This window comes from Macaca mulatta, chromosome X (genome assembly GCF_049350105.2).
Source record: "Macaca mulatta isolate MMU2019108-1 chromosome X, T2T-MMU8v2.0, whole genome shotgun sequence".
Taxonomy (NCBI): Eukaryota; Metazoa; Chordata; class Mammalia; order Primates; family Cercopithecidae; genus Macaca; species Macaca mulatta.
Genome location: NC_133426.1, coordinates 136,555,424 through 136,568,205, shown reverse-complemented (window position 1 = coordinate 136,568,205; position 12,782 = coordinate 136,555,424). Strand labels below are relative to the sequence as shown.

Sequence of the window (12,782 nt, the reverse complement as noted above, 5' to 3'; positions counted from 1 at the left end):
CACCAACACACAGGTGAATTTTTGTATTTTTAGTAAAGATGGGGTTTCACCATGTTGGCCAGGCTGGTCTTGAACTCCTGACCTCAAGTGATCCACCCACCTCGGCATCCCAAAGTGCTGGGATTACAGGCATGAGTCACCGCGCCCAGCCTAGTTTTGCTTTGTTTTGTTTTTAAAGAAGAAAAGTGAGGCTCAGAGAGTTTAAGTGACTTGCCCAAAGTCACACAGCTGGTAAATAGTGAGCTGAAATAGGAACCCAGGTCTGTCTGAGGTTACAGACCACTGAACTCTTAGCAAAATGGGAAAGTGTGTGTGTGCGCGCGCGTGTGCAGACGTGTGTGTCCATTCGTGAGTTTCAAAGTCAAGGTAAAGAGGGCTTAGGGACATCTGGAACCTACCCCAAATTTGAGAGGGCACCCTAGTGGATGAGAGGCCAGCAGAGAACTGTGTGTCTCCAGGATCTGGAATCCCCTGGGAAAAGCATGCCCGCTTGTAAAAGACAAAGTGCTTGTTTTGGGGACTTGATTCCGAGTACCCAGGAGGTCTCATGGGCCGGCGCCCCAGTCCAGCCACAGGATCTTTCCCTGGGAACTTGTAATCTGCAGCCGCCTTTGTGGCCATCATCCACCACCATTCCTGTCCCCCAGTCCTGCGCCTGGGATTATCCTTTCCCAAGGCAGGAGAAGCAGGCCGATGCTGGAGGCTGAGCAGGTCCTTCAACCTGAAGCCCTTTAGAAGGCCCACATCCCCTGGGGCCCCTTTAGTCTTGCTGCTTTCTGCCAAGGCTTAGGTCTGGCTGCCCCCCACCCCCAATAAGGCCACGTGGAACTATACAGAGTAACAATTCCCAGCGGACTCTCTCCAGAGCCTCCTATCCGCAGATCCATGTAGGGGGCGATATTGATGTCGAGGCAGGTCAGAGAGGGCAAAGGGGAGATAGAAGGGGAGCGTGCGTGAGTGGCTTTCAAGTGGGCGCGTGGAGTAGAGCAGCCTGGCTTTGGACAGGGGAAGAAAGGTACGGATGGGCTTTCTTCCAGCACCCGAGCTCTGGCTGTCTTTGCACTTGCGGGGCCAGCCCCTCTGCCCCTAGCCCTTCCCCTGACTCATATCTTTCCTGCGTCCCCCACCCCAACTCCCCGCAGGAGTCCTAGACTCGACTTCCCTACGAAGTCGCCGAAACTCTCCAATCACCCCAGGTGTTCCGCCCCGGATTCTGCGGAGTCGGGCATATCGTTGCAAAATTGTATCCTCTGGGCATCTCGCGGCCTCACCCGCCGCACGGCCCGCCCTCCCGCTGGGGCCCGCACACCCCAGGAGCTCAATAATGTGGAGCGCAGGGCTTGGCCCAAAGGCGTCAAGCAAGTCTCCACTTGCACGGGCCGAGGGGGCTGGACGAAACCTTCCCGAGTCCGCGGGGAAGGGATTTCTTTGCGGGGCGTTGTGTGAGGGCTTCGAACCGGGAAGGGTGCCGAACGAGCAGAGAGCCCCGGGGCCCGCTGGCAAGAAGCAGAGTAGGGGGTGCCCGCCCGGGCCGCGGGGCACGACGCGGGCTCTGCGGGCGCCCTGCCTCGTGGTCCCCCGGGCGCGAGCGAGCCGCGAGGGGAAGGAGAGGCCGCGCGGGCCCCTGGCACGGCTCCCCCTGCCGTGCTGGCGACCGCGGCGGGCGGGCCGGGGCGGAGGGGCGCTGTTTCCACCGAGATGCCTCGTCCCTCCCTCGTTCCCTCCCCCACCCCGCCCGCCCGCGGTCCCTCCCGTCGGTCCCTCCCTCCGGCTCTTCCCTCCCTCCCGCCCTGCCTCCTTCGCGCCCGCCCCAGCCGCCGCCTGCGGGGACGTGTGTGTCTCTAGTGCAATTTCCCCTTTCGCTCGCTCGTTTCGGTGCAGGTCTGCGCCGGCTCGCGCCCCCTCCCCGGGTGCCCCCGCCGCCCCCTGTCTTGGCCCGGCCCTCCCCGGCGTCCGCCCCGCTACCCGCGCGCTCCACCCCGCCCCCCGCCCGGTTTTATCAGGGGCGCCGCCGTCTCACCTGGTATTTGCATCTCTCCCTCCAACTTGCCATTGGCGGCGCGACGTGTGGGAGAGCCCTGCGCCTCGCCCGCCCGGACCAGCCTGCCCCGGCGCCGAGGTGAGTCACGGGCGCGGGGTGGCGGGGGCAGGCGGGCGGGGAGGAAGGGCGGGCGGGGAGGGAGGGCGGGGGACGGCGGCCCCGGCGGCCGCGGGGACGGACCGGGCGCCGCGCTCAACTTCCACTTCTCCTTTCGCCGGCGCCGAGCTCCCGGCGCCACTCGCCTGGCCTCCGAGGGGAGAGGACGGGCTGGCGGGGCTGGGGACCCGCGTCTCGGCCCCCGGAGCGGGGAGGGGACCACGGAGACAGACCCTGGCCCGGCGACCAAGCTGGGCCCGTGAGCCACTCGGCCTCAGGTACGTCGATGGCGCCGGTTCTTCGAGCCTTCGGGGACCTGGAAAAGTTTGCCTGAGGGCGGAATCGAGAGCGCTGGGGCCCCGGCGTGGGGCTGGGGGCCCGGGGAAGGGCTGGAGAGTCGCGGCGTGTCGCGAGCCGCCCTGGCGTCGCCCCGCCGCGCGTGTGCTGGAGAACCCGGGCTCTCGATCCCGGGATGGAAATGGAATGGATTCCCCGAGTCGGGGAGTCGGGGTAGGGGCCCCTGTTTTCCCTCACCCCCAGCAGCTCGGGTTTCGTGACGGGGCCGATCGTGACAGCGGGGCCCCCAGAAGCTGGGCGCCCGAGGGCAGAGGAGGTGGGGCGGACTGTGGCGGAGCTGCTAGATTGATCCGACTGCCCCCGGGGCTTCTGGGGCCAGGGCTTTAGGGTCACACGCTTACACGCGCACGCAGACCTATGACTTGGAGAACTGGATCGCCAAAATAGAGACCTCTTGGCAGGGGCCGGAGTTTCCGTGTGAGCCAGCCGCCAGCCTTCCCGCTCCCGCGTTCCCGCTCTCCCCGGCTCTCCCGCCTCCCCGTTCCCTCCCGGGCCGCCGCCTAGGGGACTCAGCAGCCGCACCGTGCGGGGTCCCCTCACGCCAGCGCCTTGCTTTGGAGGCTTGAGGGACTGCTGAGGCGGTGACCGCTTTATGAATTCCTGGCTCGTCCACCGCACCCTAACCCTAACGCCTTTTTCTCACCACCGTATGCCTGGACATCACCTTCCTGACCAGAGTCACCTCCTGAACCCTTGGCACCTCGGCTCAGTGAGGTCCTCCTGGGCCGCCCCCGCCCCCCACCATACCCCAGCTGAGGGATTTGATGGCCATTTGATTCCTGCCCCTCATCCATCGGCCTGTGATAGAGAGGCCTGTCTGGTCCTGCAGCCTCTCCGGGTTAATGTTTGACAGTTCATTGTGGCTAATTATTTTAATTAGCTCTTAAAGTGGGAAGGAACAGTTAACCTTGGACTTCTCGATTTTGGCCTGGTGGGGCCTCAAATGGGAGGAGTGCTGGGGAGGTGGGGAGGTAGGAGCGGAAGTGAGGTCACCACCCCAGGGCCTGAACCACCACTGCTCAACCCCAACAGCTGGTGGGCACGCCCATTGGGGACTCACCCCCTGCGAGCTGACCCCTGGCCCGAGTGCCAGGTTGGAGGTGGGTGAAGGGAACAGTTCTAGCTCTTCCCTTTGTGGAGACTTTGGCACTGAAAATGCCCGGGGAACACGTATGCCCGGCAAGAATGCCAGTCCTTCCTTGCAGTTAGTTACACTGGGTTTTCCTGGTTATAAAGTGCTTTCTTGACCATTAATTCAGACTCAGTGCATCCAGTACAGGAGCAGCTTAGGGGGAGCTCTCTGGAGTTCAGTGAAGATTATCAGGGAGGACTTCCTATCCCAGCCAGCCGGTGTGAGGAAGAGGCTACCTTGCATGTGGTTGTTTCTGGGGCTGGATTCAGAGCCTGGGATCTCTTGTTGGGGGCTGGTGGGGGGGGGGGGAAACCATGAAGCAGGCTCCATACTACCACCCTCACCCAGCCTCTTGCTGTGAGCCGAAGGAGTGGCTTGTTTGCAACTATGTCTGGCATTCCTCCCTCTGCTGCACTGTTTGCTCGGTGGTTGCTCAGGAACTGGCGCCCACCCCTGGACAACCTAGGGGCCCAAAATCCACTCTCCCTCACCTAGTGCTAAGTGGTGACACAGTGGCTTCTGTCTTCTCTGGCGTATACTGGGATCTAAAAAGGAGGGTGCTGTGGTCTGTCTCTAGGGGCCTGATGGATAGCATGTCCAAAATGCCCCTCATCCTGCAAAAATCAGGCCCTGTGTCACAGAGACCCAGCTAGACACAGGCTGAGGAATTTGCTTTCCTGGGAAACCTCTGCTCTTCTGCTCTTAAGCTTGGCCTTCATCCTTTCAATATCCCCTACCCCCGCAATTTTCTCATCTTACATCCAGTTTTTGTTTATGTTTAGTATTTTCTTTTTTTTTTTTTAAATTCAGGGTCTCACTTTGTCACCCAGGCTGGAGTGCAGTGGCATAGTCACAGCTCACTGTAATCTTGAACTCCTTAACTCCAGTTCTTTTTTTTGAGATAGAGTTTCTCGCTCTTGTTGCCCAGGCTGGAGTGCAATGACATGATCTCGGCCCGCCGCAACCTCCACCTCCTGGGTTCAAGCGATTCTCCTGCCTCAGCCTCCCAAGTAGCTGGGATTACAGGCATGTGCCACCATGCCCGGCTAATTTTGTATTTTTAGTAGAGACGGGGTTTCTCCATGTTGGTCAGGCTGGTCTCAAACTCCTGACCTCAGGTGATCCACCTGCCTCCGCCTCCCAAAGTGCTGGATTACAGGCGTGAGCCACCGAGCCCAGCTACCTCCAGTTCTTTTTTTTTTTTTGAGACGGAGTCTTGCTGTGTCTCCCAGGCTGGAGTGCAGTGGCGTGATCTCGGCTCACTGCAAGCTCCGCCTCCCGGGTTCACGCCATTCTCCCGCCTCAGCCTCCCAAGTAGCTGAGACTACAGGCGCCCGCCACCACGCCCGGCTAGTTTTTTGTATTTTTAGTAGAGACGGGGTTTCACCATGTTAGCCAGGATAGTCTCGATCTCCTGACCTCGTGATCCACCCGCCTCGGCCTCCCAAAGTGCTGGGATTACAGGCTTGAGCCACCGCGCCCGGCCTACCTCCAGTTCTTAAAGCCTGACTGTCTAGGTTGAAATCCCAGCGTTGTTATTTACTAGCTATGTTTTCCCAGTCAATTGTATGCCCCAGTTTCCTTATCTGTCACATGAGACCTACCTTATAACACTTTGGTGAGGATCAAATACATGAATGAATACATATAAGATGCTTATTAGAGGCCGGGCGCGGTGGCTCAAGCCTGTAATCCCAGCACTTTGGGAGGCCGAGGCGGGTGGATCACGAGGTCAGGAGATCGAGACCATCCTGGCTAACACGGTGAAACCCTGTCTCTACTAAAATACAAAAAAAAATTAGCCGGGCGAGGTGGCGGGCGCCTGTAGTCCCAGCTACTCGGGAGGCTGAGGCAGGAGAATGGCGTGAACCCGGGAGGCGGGGCTTGCAGTGAGCTGAGATCCGGCCACTGCAGTCCAGCCTGGGCAACAGAGCCAGACTCTGTCTCAAAAAAAAAAAAAAAAAAAAAAAAAGATGCTTATTAGAATAGCACATGGCACACAGTAAGTGCTAGCTGCCCTTACGATATTGCCTAATGCAGCGCCTAAAACTCAGATTCAATTCGGCAAACACTCGCTCAGAGCCAGTCCTAGTACCAGGCCCCAACGAAGTGGCAGTGAGGAAAACATGGATGTGAGGAAGACACCACCTGCCTTCCGGGATTGCGTGTACCTTTTCGTGTGGGCTGGAGTCGGAGCAGGGGTATGGGAGGGGGCCAGGGAGAGAGGATACATCGTCTATATAAATAATTGTAATCGGAAGCCGGGATCAAATCCCTGAGCCAGTGTGGGGGATCAAGCACCCTAGACTTGGGGGCTTCTCTTTGCCTGAAGACCTTGGCCAGATTCTGGTCTCGATGCACCCCCCACCCTCCCCACACACGGAGTCTTGCCTAGGATTTGGGTGAATTCGAGGGAAAGGGACACTGGCTTCTCTTCTTTTCTTTTCTATTATTTTCTTTTCTTTTTTTTTTTTTTTTGAGATGGAGTCTCGCTCTGTCGCCCAGACTGGAGTGCAGTGGCGCGATCTCGGCTCACTGTAACCTCTGCCTCCCAGGCCCAAGCAATTCTCCCTGCCTTAGCCTTCTGAGTAGCTAGGATTACAGGTGCCCACAACCTTCCCCAGCTAATTTTTGTATATTTTAGTAGAGATGGGGTTTCACCATGTTGACCAGGCTGGTCTTGAACTCCCGACCTCAGGTGATCCTCCCGCTTTGGCCTCCCAAAGTGCTGGGATTACAGGTGTGAACCATCGTGCCTGGCTAGGACACTGGTTTCTGCATGAGCTACAGATGGCAATCTTGCAGGATGTCATTTGTTGGGTTCCAGGGCAGGATGGCATTTCTTAGGGACACCACCATACATCCCTATAGCCCCCTACAGTGGAAGGGCTCATGTTTGCCACGCCCCCTGTCTCCCCAGGATCCCCCACTGAGCTGGGAAAGGCCCTGGGCAGCCTTCTGTCCTCAGGGTAGGGCCTGACCCCAACCCGGGCTTGGCATCTCTCCTGGATTTCTAAGCTGCAAAGAGGTTTCTGGCTTCTCTTCCAATTTATTCTCTTTGTGGTTCTCAGACTGAAAACTACTTCTGCAGGGGAGAAAGGAAACTCCTGCAAGGTACCCACAATCCCATAGGTGCTTTCCTGGGGTCAGGGGCTTTTCTCATCAACACCAACCTGCCTGCAAATCTCTGGCTGCTGAGCCTCGTGTGTCCTGTAATAGCAGCCTCACTGCTAATGCCCTGTAGCTCGGGCCCCAGTGCTGGTTGCCAAGAAACTGCTGGTCGGGGTGCTTATGAGGGTTCTGACCTCATAGGGGCTGCTGAGTTTCAATTCAACAGACATTTGTTAACACCTACTGTGTGCCCAACCGATGCTAGGTGCCGTGGGGGAGATGAGAGGAGGAGGCGCTGGGGAAGAGATGACTAAGACAGTGAAACAATCAGAGGCGAGGACAAGCAGCCGGGCCAGTGGCTGGTCAGGTGCTAATTGTGCTTGTTGGAGCAGAGGCCAGCGCAGCCGGGACTGGAGGTCAGCAGCAGCTGGAGGAGGGAGGGAAGGCTTTGTGAGGGATGCGGGCCTAGGCTAGACCTTGAAGGGGGGGTGGGGGGAAGCAAGGGGGAGATTTGGCTCAGCAGAAAAGGAAGAAAAGACGCCTTTCTCTCTATTCCCTGGCCACGAACTGACCTTCGAAGCCTGGATGATTGTTTGGCAAGTGCGTGTCACATAAAAGACCAGGTCAGCGAGTGTGGGTGGCTCGGTGCAAACCCCTGTCTCCACTCCGGGAGATACAAACTGGCTGGCCAGCCTGCCACCCAAGCTGAGGGGATTTCATTTGAAACCCCTCCCTCACCAGACACACACACACAGACACACACACACACACACACACACACACACAGGCTCCTGGGGAGGGGGAGAGACGGCAGGGGAGACGTAGAGCACTTAAATGACAGGAAAACTGACATGCCACACGTGCTCATGGCAGTCGCAGGCTGGCTGGATCCCACGTTTCCCTAGGGTTTTGGGATTTCTCTGGAAGCCCAGAGCTTCAGGTGGAGGAGAGAGATTTTCATAATTGTTCCCCACTCCACCATCTGGGAAATGAAGAATGTAGAGTTTCGTGTGTTTCTGCCCAGACCTCTAAGGACTAGCCATATATTGCTTCCACTGATTCTGTGTCTCCTAAGGCTGGACATGGAGGAAGCTTGACCGTTGTTGGGTTTAATTGGATAAAAAACTCCCAGACATCCCCCTGCCACATGCACACACTCATCATTTTCCCTCTCTCACTGCCCTGCCCCCTCCCCAGCACATTTCAGCACCAAAGGGACATACCAGAGGGCCCTGACTTCTTGGTTGGGAAATCATGCCCTAAGGTGAGTTTCTCAGCAAAGAGACCCCAGCCTGCTTCCAGGGTAAGGAGGAGGGTCAGAGAGCAGGGAAGGGTGTTTTATGCAGGAAGGTCTGCAAGGGAAAGTGCCAGAACATTTCTCAGAGAGGCTAACAAGAAGCAAGCTAAGTAGTTTGTCTAGGCTGAGCAAGCTTTCCCTTGAGTTGCCACCTTCTTTTTTTAATTTTTTTATTTTGAGACAGAATCTCACTCTGTCGCCCAGGCTGGAGTGCAGTGGCGTGATCTCGGCTTACTGCAACCTCCACCTCCCAGGTTCAAGCAGTTCTCCTGCCTCAGCCTCCCAAGTAGCTGGGATTACAGGCGCCCACCACCATGCCCAGCTAATTTTTTTTTTTTTTTTTGGTATTTTTTGTTTTTGTTTTTGTTTTTTTTGAGACGGAGTCTCGCTCTGTAGCCCAGGCTGGAGTGTGGTGGCGCAATCTCCACTCACTGCAAGCTCCACCTCCCGGGTTCACGCCATTCTCCTGCCTCAGCCTCCCGTGTAGCTGGGACTACAGGCGCCCGCCACCGTGCCCGGCTAATTTTTGTAATTTTAGTAGAGACGGGGTTTCACCGTGTTAGGTCAGGATGGTCTCGATCTCCTGACCTCGTGATCCACCCATCTCGGCCTCCCAAAGTGCTGGGATTACAGACGTGAGCCACCGCGCCCGGCCTCTTTTTTTGGTATTTTTTAGTAGAGACGGGATTTCACCATGTTGGCCAGCCTGGTCTCGAGCACCTGACCTCAGGTGATTCACTGTCTTGGCCTCCCAAAGTGCTGGGATTACAGGCATGAGCCACCGCGCCCAACCAAGTTGCCACCTTCTTGATGGGTTATTTTCTTGGCCCAGTGTGGGCACTTCCTGCTTCTCAGAACACCTGACTCTCCTGAAGCTTCCTTTCCTCTTCCAGTGTGACCCAATATCCTTCCCAATACACGTTATTGTCTAGAGGAGGAAGAGCACAGGCTCTCTACATTTATATGCCAAACTTACTGGCTGTGTGACTGTTTGCGATTGAGCTAGTTACTTAACCACTCTGGGAGTCAGCACCCACCTCACAGGGTTGGAGTGAAGCTTAAATGAGACGATGCATATAAAGCACTCAGCAGAGTGCCTGGCATGTAGTACCCACCCAGTAAGTGTTCACTGCTGTTATTATTATTCCTGTAACAGTTATTATTATTGTCACCATTTCCCCTTCACACACCCTTGAGTTTGCCAGCCTCTAGGGACCAACCACTTCTTTGGCAATGCTGGCAGGGCATGCCACACCCATTTCTGAAACTAAGAGGGAGATTTTCCAGGTTTTTCTGCTTTTTGTTAACTCGGCCATTGCACAGGATGGGAGGAGGATGTAATAGAAGGGGTGTGTGTGTGTGTGTGTGTGTGCGTGTTTGTAATATACTGAAAGGCAGGCAGTGCTGTAGTGAGCAAAACTCAAATCGTTAATATTTGTATTAACATGGCCTTCTTTAGTCCTTCACCATTTTCATTTTGAGCATCATTCATTGCAGAAATAAGAGTAAGTTAGTTTCTTTGAGAGAAGGCCTAATGTTGTACTCCTGGGAACTGTTTAGCAATCATCAGATTGTTGTTATTACCCTACTGAGTGTAAAATTCTGGGAGCCAACTGGCTGACTACCACTCACTCTCACCCTTCACTAGAATAGATGATGGGTCCATTCTGGGCCAATGCCCAGAGGCCTTGAGTTGAGGCTGAGGCACTGCCTTTGCCCAGAAGAGCTCCCAGGGGACTAGGGGCCATTCCCCTTCCAGAGGCCTCCCAGAGAGTAACTTGGAGGTTCCATTTGCTATTGACTGGATTGTGTTTGCTTGAGGAGCCTGTGACCACCCGCAGGGACAGGCAGCCTAGGATAAACTGGACCACCCCTGAGTAAAGCACTCCACTCCAGTCCCTTGGTCCCCACCCCTCAGTTAGAACTGCTAGACTTTGGGGGATGGGATGGTGGCAATTATTCTTAACCTCCCGAAATTCCTGATGACCCGATAACAAGGAGGTACTTAGACATAGAATGAGGAGCTAATCTTTTTCCTATAATGCCCCCTGAGGATAACAGAGGCTATTTCGGCTCCGCTAATTCTGTGAGAATCTATGCACAGAAAACACCTGTCTCATTAGGTGACCACTTCTAATTAGCCATTCTAATAGGTGTGCAGTGGTATCTCATTGTGATTTTAATTTGTATTTCTCTGATGACTGATGATGTTGAACATCTTTTCATATAGTTGCTGTCCTTATGTCTTCTTTGTTGAGGTGTCTGTTCAAATCTTTTGCCCATTTTTAAACTGAATTGTTTGTTGTCTTGTAGTTGAGTTGTGAGAGTTCTTTATATTTTTTGGATACAAGACTTGCATCAGATACATGCTTTGCAAATACTTTCTCATAGTCTGTGGCTTCTTTTAATCCCCTTCTCAGTGTCTTTTGACTTCAGCAAACATTTTTAATTTTGATGAAAGTGCAACTTTTCAATTTTTCTTTTTATGGATCATAGTTTTGGTGCTGTAGCTAAGAACTCTTCCCCTAGCCTTAGTTCACAAATATTTGGTCTCATATTTTCTCTTATAGGTTTTATAATATTAGTCTTTACATTTTAGTCTATGATCTGCTGAGTTAATTTTTCTGTTTTCTCCCTCCCTCCTTCCTTCCCTCCCTCCCTCCCTCCCCTTCCTTCCTTCCTTTCTTCCTTCCTTCCTTCCTTCCTTCCTTCCTTCCTTCCTTCCTTCCTTTCTTTCTTTCTTTCTTTCTTTTCTTTTTCTTTCTTTCTTTCTTTCTTTCTTTCTTTCTCTCTCTCTCTCTTTCTTTCTTTCTTTCTTTCCTTCTCTTTCTTTCTTTCTCTCTCTCTCTTTTGCTTTCTTCTTTCTTTCTTTATCTTGGTCTTGCTCTGTTGCCCAGGCTGGAGTGCAGTGATGTGATTATGGTTCATTACAGCCTTGACTTCCTGGGCTCAAGTGATCCTACCACCTTAGCCTTCCAAGTAGCTGGGACCACAGGAGTGTGCCACTATGCCGGGCTAATTAAAAATTTTTTTTTGTAGATGTAGGTTCTCACTATGTAGCCCAGGCTGATCTTGAACTCCTGGCCTCAAGCTATCCTCCCAACTCGGTCTCCCAAAGTGCTAGGATTACAGGTGTGAGCCACTGCACCCAGCCTTTTTTTTCTTTATGCATATGAATATCTAATTATTCTAGCACTATTTGTTGAAAAAGCTATCATCAGTCTACTACCATTGTCTATATGTTGGCCCATTTCTGCACTCTGTATTCAATTCCATTGATTGGTCTACTTGTTTCTCTTTACATTAATGCCAACTGTTTTGATTACTGTAGCTTTATAATCATTCTTGAAATCAGGTAGTATTAGCCTTTCAACTTTGCTCTTTTTTGAAGTTGTTTTTGGCTAGTTTAAGTCTTTTGCGATTTCACATGATTTTTAGGGTTGACTTGTCCATGACATTTTCTTTTAATATTTGCATTTATCCCACTTGCGGTAATTTTTGTTGTAACAAATATGTTTGGTGTTTTATTTTATTTTATTTTATTTTGAGATTGAGTCCCACTCTGTCGCCCATGCTGGAGTGCCAGTGGTGCGATCTCAGTTCACGGCAACCCCTGTCTCCTGGGTTCAAGCAATTCTCCTGCCTCAGCCTCCCAAGTAGCTGGGATTGCAGGCATGTACCACCACACCCAGATACATTTTTTAAAAAAATATATTTTTAGTAGAGACGGGGTTTCACCATGTTGGCCAGGCTGGTCTCAAACTCCTGACCTCAAATGATCCACCCGCCTTGGCCTCCCAAAGTGCTGGGATTACCGACATGAGTCACTCTGCCCAGTCTGGCATTGTTTTTGTTTGTTTGTTTGTTTTTTGACATGGAGTTTCACTCTTGTTGCCCAGGCTGGAGTGCAATGGCGCAATCTTGGCTCACTGCAACCTCCGCCTCCCAGGTTCAAGCAATTTTCCTGCCTCAGCCTCCCGAGTACCTGGGATTACAGGCATGTGCCACCACACCCGGCTAATTCTGTATTTTTAGTAGAGACGGGATTTCTCCATGTTGGTCAGGCTGGTCTGGAACTCCCCACCTCAGGTGATCCACCCGCCTCGGCCTCCCAAAGTGCTAGGATTACAGGTGTGAGCTACCGAGCCCGGCTTGTTTTTTATATCTTATTTTATAATCATGTTTGTCTCTTATGTTACCATTATTTTAGATGATGCTTATCTTTTAATTGATATTCTTTTTTTTTTTTTTTTTTTTTTTTTGAGACGGAGTCTCGCTCTGTCTCCCGGGCTGGAGTTGCAGTGGCCGGATCTCAGCTCACTGCAAGCTCCGCCTCCCGGGTTCACGCCATTCTCCTGCCTCAGCCTCCCGAGTAGCTGGGACTACAGGCGCCGCCACCTCGCCCGGCTAGTTTTTTGTATTTTTTAGTAGAGACGGGGTTTCACCATGTTCACCAGGTTGGTCTCGATCTCCTGACCTCGTGATCCACCCGTCTCGGCCTCCCAAAGTGCTGGGATTACAGGCTTGAGCCACCGCGCCGGCCTTAATTGATATTCTTAGCCTAAAAAGTTTCTTAACTTTATTATGCATTTGTAAAATAGGACTACTTATTTGTTATTTGCTCTTCATTTATTACCAATTTTTGGTGAATAAATCCATGACTATCTGCCTCATACATCATTTTATAGATGCCAATCATATTCTTGTTCAGCCTCGTCTGTCCAGAAAACAAAAGGCTTCTTTAAATA

At 53.1% G+C, this 12,782-nt stretch overlaps 1 protein-coding gene and 1 long non-coding RNA gene across 5 annotated transcripts in view; one reads left to right on the top strand and one right to left on the bottom strand.

Moving 5' to 3' along the window:
* The window catches only part of LOC114674979 (uncharacterized), a 42,222-nt gene extending 39,639 nt beyond the window's left edge, over nucleotides 1-2,583 (bottom strand). For both annotated transcript variants that reach the window (XR_003726071.2, XR_013413217.1), the window contains exon 1: nucleotides 2,021-2,583. This is a non-coding gene — a long non-coding RNA (uncharacterized LOC114674979). The remainder of the gene's footprint in view (nucleotides 1-2,020) is intronic.
* Nucleotides 1,793-12,782, top strand: part of ELF4 (E74 like ETS transcription factor 4) — a 47,526-nt gene continuing 36,536 nt past the window's right edge. Inside the window, exon 1 of one of the 3 annotated variants that reach the window (XM_015128186.3) lies at nucleotides 1,793-2,119. The gene's annotated coding sequence lies outside the window, so the exon portion shown is untranslated. Of the gene's footprint in view, nucleotides 2,120-2,170; nucleotides 2,416-12,782 lie in introns of those variants that run through there. The other 2 variants (XM_015128185.3, XM_028842263.2) reach the window with 2 other exon arrangements.